Source organism: Cryptomeria japonica, chromosome 8 (genome assembly GCF_030272615.1).
Source record: "Cryptomeria japonica chromosome 8, Sugi_1.0, whole genome shotgun sequence".
NCBI classification, from domain to species: Eukaryota; Viridiplantae; Streptophyta; class Pinopsida; order Cupressales; family Cupressaceae; genus Cryptomeria; species Cryptomeria japonica.
In genome coordinates, this window is record NC_081412.1 from 405,036,285 (window position 1) to 405,044,226 (window position 7,942).

At 34.2% G+C, this 7,942-nt stretch overlaps 1 pseudogene; it reads left to right on the plus strand.

Annotated features, from left to right (window-relative positions):
- The first annotated feature begins 4,462 nt into the window (after positions 1-4,462).
- Positions 4,463-6,613, plus strand: LOC131857686 (photosystem I P700 chlorophyll a apoprotein A1-like; annotated as a pseudogene).
- Positions 6,614-7,942: the final 1,329 nt, after the last annotated feature.

Here is a 7,942-nt window from a genome sequence, read left to right on the forward strand (position 1 = left end):
GGATTGAAGCAAGCTCCTAGAGCTTGGTATGCTAGATTGGACAAATATCTTTTGAAGCTTGGTTACACTAAAGGTAATGCTGACAACAACTTATATTATAAAGTGACTAATGATGACTTCTTGGTTATTGAAGTTTTTGTTGATGATATCATTTTTGGAGGAGAAGATGGATTGTGTGAAGACTTTGCTAACAAAATGCAGGAAGAATTTGAAATGTCTATGATTAGGGAGATAAAATTCTTTTTAGGATTGTAGATTTCACAAACTAATAAAGGTATATTCATATGTCAAAAAAAATACTTGAAAGAACTACTGAAGAAATTTGGTATGGGAAACTCTAAATTGGTAAGTACTCCTATGACTACAACTGATAAATTGACATTGAAGGATGATTCATCTCCTGTTAATCCGACAAGATACAAATCTATGATTGGAGGTTTATTGTATTTAACACAAACAAGATCTGATATAATGAATGCAGTATGTACTATTTCAAGATTTCAGAGTAATCCTAAACAAAATCATGAATCAAGAATAAAAAAGATTTTTCGGTATCTACAAGGCACAACAAATCTTGGTTTATGGTATCCTAAAGATGAAAATTTTGATTTATGTGCATACATTGATGCAAATTGGGTAGGAGATGTAGATGACAGAAAGAGTACCACTAGCGGTGCATTCTTTCTTGGTAGCAAATTGATTTCATGGTTGAGCAAGAAGCGGAGTTGTACATCATTATCAATAGCAAAATCAGAATATGTTGCAGAAACAACTAATTGTACTTAGGTATTATGGATTAAGAAAATGTTGAAGGACATAAAGGTAAAATGCAAAGAACCTACAATCATTTATTGTGATAATTCAGCAGCAATTAATATATCAAAGAATTTGGTATTTCACTCTAAGACTAAGCATGTTTCTATCAAATATAACTTTTGGAAAGAGAATGTTGAAGCAAAAGAAGTAAGATTGGTTTATGTGAATACTAAAGAGCAGATTGCATATTTCTTTACTAATCATTTGCCTAAGGAAACTTTTGAATATCTTAGAGAGAATCTTGGGGTAATACCCTCACCGGTAGAGACTCAGACAATTGAAGATTGACATCAAACCAGCAGAAACTAACAGGGAAACCTTTTTCTAGCTTTGATGGAGGAAAGCTACTTCACAGGGGGAGTAGTTGGTTATATTAATTGGTCATATTAGTTGGTTATATGTTCTGGTATTTATTTACTTTGGCATTTGATGTCAAAGGGGGAGAGAGATCTATGGAAAAACATTATCTAAGGGGGAGAGATTTTTTTTGGAGACATTATTCATTAAGGGAGAGATATATACTCTCGGCATTTTGATTTTGATTTTTGGTATTGATCTATTTTGGAGATTGTTGGTTTTTTAGTTTTTGGAATTTTGTTTTGGCACTTAGATGTTTTTCCATCTAGTGTTGCCATCAATGCCAAAGGGGGAGATTGTTGGTATTATGGATGTGTTGCATTATTTTTGTCATTGATGTCAACACTTATCTTTCTAGAGATCTACATTGTTGATATGGCACTATGGTTATATTGGTTTACTGTTGAACCGACACATTGTGTTCACCGGCAAGTTCAGTGACTTATGCACAGTCACCGGTATATTATCCACCGGTAGGTTATATTATTCATCGACACTGAGGATGACTTGTTATCATCTAGAAATCACTTAATTATGTCAAAGACATGGTTTGGATACTTGGTTTTGGTGTTTTGGTTATTGGTCTAATCGGGTTGACATATTTGTTGTTACCAACAGATTGGTCAAGGTTATGGACCGGTATGCATTATCTATTCCAAATTAGCACGACACGTTATGGAGATGATTTATTGATTGGATATTGTTGTAAATGTATTGAGCCAACATGATGCATCACATCTAGACTTGTTTGTAATTGATTTAATTGTAATATTCTTAGTGAGCCAACCTACACATTTGGTCTTAGGTTTTGTATATATGTAAGATCTCATTTGTGAGATGATAGAAGCGATAGGGTATGTAAGGTTATGGTATGGTATTGTAACATGGTATGTGTGAATATTGAAGATCATATGAGCAGACCATAGAGAAGGTTCAAGGAAGGTTTGAAGGTGATTATCATAGCTTAACCGGTACTGAATCCAGCATTGGAGATGCTATTTTTAGCAGTACATTATTCTAGGATTTAACCATACTATTGTAGTCATTATGACTCCCATTTGAGCAGTGTGCTCTAGGCAGTTGGCCTTTTTGCATGTGCAAACCCCATTTGTATACACATACTATCTATAGTAGCATCATCTGATTGTGGGTAAGGTTTCCCACCATGTTTTTTCCCCTTATATGGTTTCCACGTTAAAATCTCTATGTTATGTGTTGTGGATATTGTTTCTCTTTCTGTTTCATGCATTAAGTTTCACCGGTATAGATATTAACTGTTAATCTGTTAACCAGCATTAAGTTTGGTTTACCAGTATTAAGTATCAAGTTTGATTAAGTTATAATTGGGTTGTAATTCATAGATAACTTATTCACCCCCCCCCCCACCTCTCAGCTGCCTTTCGGTTCCTAATAGTCAGAGAGTGTGTTGTTGAAAGGAAGGTATTCATGAATGATTTCTTTGTGTCAATGATGAAGATGCCAATTGATAAAATAATTTTCAATGCACGATCCTTTCATCTTTATGGAGACCTTTTCAATTGTCTTTTCTTTTCTAATGGAAGGATATATGATTTGTGTTCTCAAATGGTTGGATGGTGAGATGATCAAAAGTGCAAATGAAGCAGATGAAGACAAAGAAGTACTTCAACATAACTCATTATTGGTTATTCATCAAAGCTAAAAGTTTAAAATTCTCATTTGTAAAAGTGATTTAACTCACTTACTGTAACTAAAGTTACAATTTGAACTTGACTTTTGTAAAAAGTTAGGTAAATCCTAACTTTTCATCGAAAGGGTAGTTATCCTAAGTGGTTAGTTAAGTAGTTACAAAAAGTCGTTATGGTTTGGTTATCAAGGTAAGCCTATAAATACAAGGCTTTTGCATTGTAAAAGGGGACTCTGACAAAGGGGAGGCTATGGAGAAATTCTTAGAGAAGTAGTTAGATAAATTTTGTGTTTGCACTTTGTATAGAAGAGTTCTTGAGATTGTATAATTTCATGAAGATAATAAAGGATGCATTTAGCTCGTATGTGCTAGATGCTCTTCTTGAGTTATTATTACTAATCTTCCGTATGTCAAATTAGTGATATATTTTGTCTATGTGCAAATCATCTGTCATCTATTGGAATGTTTACAATTCATGAAATTGATGTAATGAAACACAATCAAGCTTTGGTATCTTGATTTGGATGTGCTAGAGTTACCCATCTCTTCATATGTTGAGATATTTGTGAGTTAAATTTTGTTTTATGCTTAAATCCCATTTGTATAATCATCATTTGTGAAATCCTATTTAGTGTTCATAGGTTTTCCATTATTCTCTTTTCTTTAGTTTAGTGTTTTCTCCTTTATGTACTTTCAGGTCAAAATCACACAAAAATCCCAAAATACCCCCATCATACGAGGGAGTTGTCCCTCTCAAACACAAAGGAAGATTGCAGTTTGATTGCAATCTCTCCAACTATTGGAACGTTTGTCACTGCTCTTCCGGTAGACAAGTTCAGTTTTAGATAAACAACTGCAATGAAAAATTTGTTTACCAACATAGCAGTATCCAAAATACAAATGAGATGGATGTTTGTTGCCTCAACCATTCTAACTAGCCCTTCATTAAAATGGTTTTGTGTAATATAACGAATCATTTGTGTTGTCAATTTTAAAGCGTAGTAATTTCTCCCCTATGCATACCTATCATATAGATTTGACCATTAACATATATGTAATAGATATAACCTTTCTCTTAATACTATAATCTCAAAAGATCAAAGCATCTGAGGCTGTATAAATCATGGGCACATGACTGAAAGAATTGTTCTATTTCTAAAACTCACCTTCACTAAGCATGAGTTTTGTTTAACTTAATCAATATTCTGTCATTCTACAAAATGAGAAAAAGTAGAAAGAAAAAATATCAAATCACACCCTCTGCAATAGGTAAATGCCTTTTTCTCCCCCGAAGCTATAAAATTGATCTGTAACATATGGGTCCAAAGATATGGATAAATAAATCTAGATATGAAGATAATGATTGTATTAATATTGATATCTTTTTTACCACTGGATGAGAAGGACGTTTTATATCTCATAACATTCCATTAAGAAGCTATCAAATATGTCAAAATAAATATGAACACTTGTCTCAAATCAACTTCCATATCATAGTCGCTCTAGTTTTGAATTGGGAAATAGAGGAATGAATTGAGAATATATCTTTTTTCTTCTTTTTCTTTTTTCTTTTTTAATTCGGCGGGTTTTTTCTCATGTCTCGTTTGGAAAGAGGAGAACTCAATGACCATTCATTCACCAGAACCAAAAGTAAAGATCATAGTGAATAGGGATCTTGCTAAAACCTCTTTTGAAAAATGGGCTAAACCCGGTCATTTCTCAAAGACATTAGCCAAGGGACCTAATACTACCACCTGGATCTAGAACCTACTTGTCGATGCTCAAAATTTGGATAGTCATACCAATAATTTGGAAGAGATCTCTCTCAGAGTATTTAGTGCTCATTCTGGTCAATTAGCAATGATATTTATTTTACTAAGTGGGATGTACTTTTGCGGTGCTCACTTCTCTAATTATGAAGCATGGCTAGGTGATCCTACTCACATTAAACCCAATGCTCACGTAGTTTGGCCTATAGTAGGCTAAAACAATTTGAATGGAGATGTGGGTGGAGGTTTTCAAGGAATACAAATAGAAGGGTTAATAATTTTTGCAAGCATCTGAAATAAATAGTGAATTGCAACTTTACTACACCACAATTGGTGCATTGATCTTTGCAGCGTTAATAATTTTTGTTGGTTGGTTCTATTATCACAAATATACTCCAAAATTGACTTGGTTCTAATATGTAGAATCCATGTCAAACCACCATTTAGTAGGGTTACTAGGACTTATCTCTCTATCTTGGGCAGGTTACTAAATACATGTTTCTTTACCTATTAATCAACTCTTAGATGTTGGAGTGGACCCTAAAAAGATACGACTTCCTAATGAGTTTATTTTAAATCATGATCTTTTAGCTCAACTTTATATCAGTTTCGCTAAGGGTTTGACCCCATTTTTCACACTAAATTGGTCGAAATATTCATATTTTTTGACTTTTCGTGGAGGACTCAACCTAGTAACGGGGGGTTTGTGGCTGATCAATACTGCACACCACAATTTGCTTATTGCAGTTTCTTTTTTAATCATTGGTCATATGCATAGAACCAATTGGGTTATTGGCCATAACCTCAAGGATATTTTGGAAGCTCATAAAGGTCAATTTACAAGGGAAGGACATAAAGGTCTTTATGAGAACTTAACTACTTTATGGCATGCTCAATTAGCTCTTAACCTAGCTATGTTAGGGTCTTTAACTATTGTTGTATCTCACCATATGTATTATATGCCTCCCTATCCATATCTAGCTATTTACTATGGTACCCAACTGTCTTTCTTCATGCACCATATGTGGATTAGTGGATTTCTCATAGTTGGCACTACTGCACATGCAACTATTTTTATGGTAAGAGATTATGATCAAACTACTTAATACAACAATATTTGAGACCGTGTTCTAAGACATCATGATGCAATATTATCACACCTCAACTAGGCATGTATTTTATTAGGTTTCCATAGTTTTGGTCTATATGTTCATAGTGAAACTATGAGTGCTTTAGGATGTCCTAAAGATATGTTTTTAGATACTGCTATACAATTACAACCTATATTTGCTCAATGGATACAAAACACTCATGCTTTAGCACCCAGTTTAACAACTCTTGATGCAACAACAAGCACCAACTTAACTTGGGGAGGTGGCAATTTGATAGCAGTAGGTGCCAAAGTGGCTTTGTTACCTATTCCATTAGGAACTATGATTTTTTTACTACACCATATTAATGCATTTACTATCCATGTGACTGTATTAATATTACTAAAAGGTATTTTATTTGCTTGCATTTATCATTTAATACTCGATAAAGTGAATCTTGGTTTTCATTTTCCTTGTGATGGGCCTGTTAGATGAGGAACATGTCAAGTATCTACCTAGGATCATGTCTTCCTATAATTAGAGAAAACTTTGCATAGAGTTCCATTACAATTAACAGGTGTATTCATGACTTCCTATGGGCACAAGCTTCTCAAGTAATCCAATCTTACAGTTCCTAATTATCTACCTATGGTCTTTTATTCTTAGGTGCTCATTTTGTTTGGGCCTTTATTTTAATGTTCCTATTTAGTGGTCGTGGATATTGGCAAGAACTTATTGAATCTATTGTTTGGGCTCATAAAAAATTAAAAGTTGCTCCTTCTATCCAGCCTAGAGCCTTGAGTATTATCCAGGGACGTGTTGGAAGAGTAGCTCATTACCTTCTAAGTGGAATCACCAAAACATGGGCATTTTGTCAGAAAAATATTGTAAATATGTGCTTGAGAGCTATTTGAGAGATGTGTTGTCATTGATGTCAACATATTTCTTTGTCTGGGATAGTGATGTAGTGAAGTTCAGTAAGTTAATTTGTTCAACGTAGTAAGTATGATGAAGATCAGAGTTTTCCAATTAAAGGGTTTGTAGAGAGTTGTCTATAGTTGATTCAGTTCAAGTTTCAGAGTTCTGCATGGAGATTTGGTTGAGTTATGGGTATCTGTGTTGTGGCTAGTTTTCAGTTGTTTGGTAATAATAGAGTGACAATATTTTGATCTACATGGCTCTACATTGTAACATCTTGTTCTGTGGATTTTGAGATGTGTTTGGGATGCTAGTGTGTGTCCTCAATTCAAGTGGTTCATGGTTTGGAGGTCCACAAGTGATTTTTCAAGGTTGATAGTCATTGCAGTTAGTGTTTATGAGGTTCAATATGAAGATGTTGGTGATTCTAGTAATTTGTGTTGGTATAGATGTTGCTATGATAATTCATGATGCTTATGGATGTCTTTGTATTGCATGCCTTCTATTTTGGTGTTCCTTATTTATTTTTGATCTCATAATTGATTTTTTTCTTTGATATGTTAGTGTTCTTCATGTTCTTGGTCAACCGAATGCTTGTAAGGTGTTGTGGATGTTTGAGGCATGATTCTTGGAGGTATAATGTGTTTGAGGTGAAATATTTGGGTTTGTACCATGTCTTGACTGACATTGCTTAGTCTGCATGTAATATTGTATTAAGTGTGCTTGTATTTTTGTAATTAGGTGGTGAGTGTTGAGCCGACCTTGATGATTTCTCCAAGGTTGATGTCATGTATTAATAATTGTTATAACTTTATATTTGAGTGTGGTTTGTGGATGAGTGTGACTGTGTATGTGCACTGAATGTATACATCTTATGAAGGTAGAGAAGAAGTGTGAAGGAGAAAATTGTTTTGTGCTCCAATGGAACTGAACTAGGCATTAAGGAGATGTTATTTCATAGTTAATAATTTCCGGATGTGATCCGTGATTGTTTGTACATGCAGTGAGCCTTCCCTGGGCAATGAGACTTCTATATTTGAGCAGTGAGCTTTAGGTAGTGTGTCTGAATGCATGTGCATTCCCCGTTGTAATACTTATAACAAAGTATACTTATATTGTGGGTGTATCCCCACTATGGGTTTTCCCCTAACAGGGTTTTCCACGTACAAAAATTCTTGGTTGTATGTGTGTTTATGATGTGTTGTGGATTTATGCTTTCATGTTTAATTATTAGATCTGAGAATAAGTTTAAGTAGTGTGATTTTTTGTGACAAATAATTCACCCCCCTCTTATTTGTTTGCCCTATTTCCATGAATTGGTATCA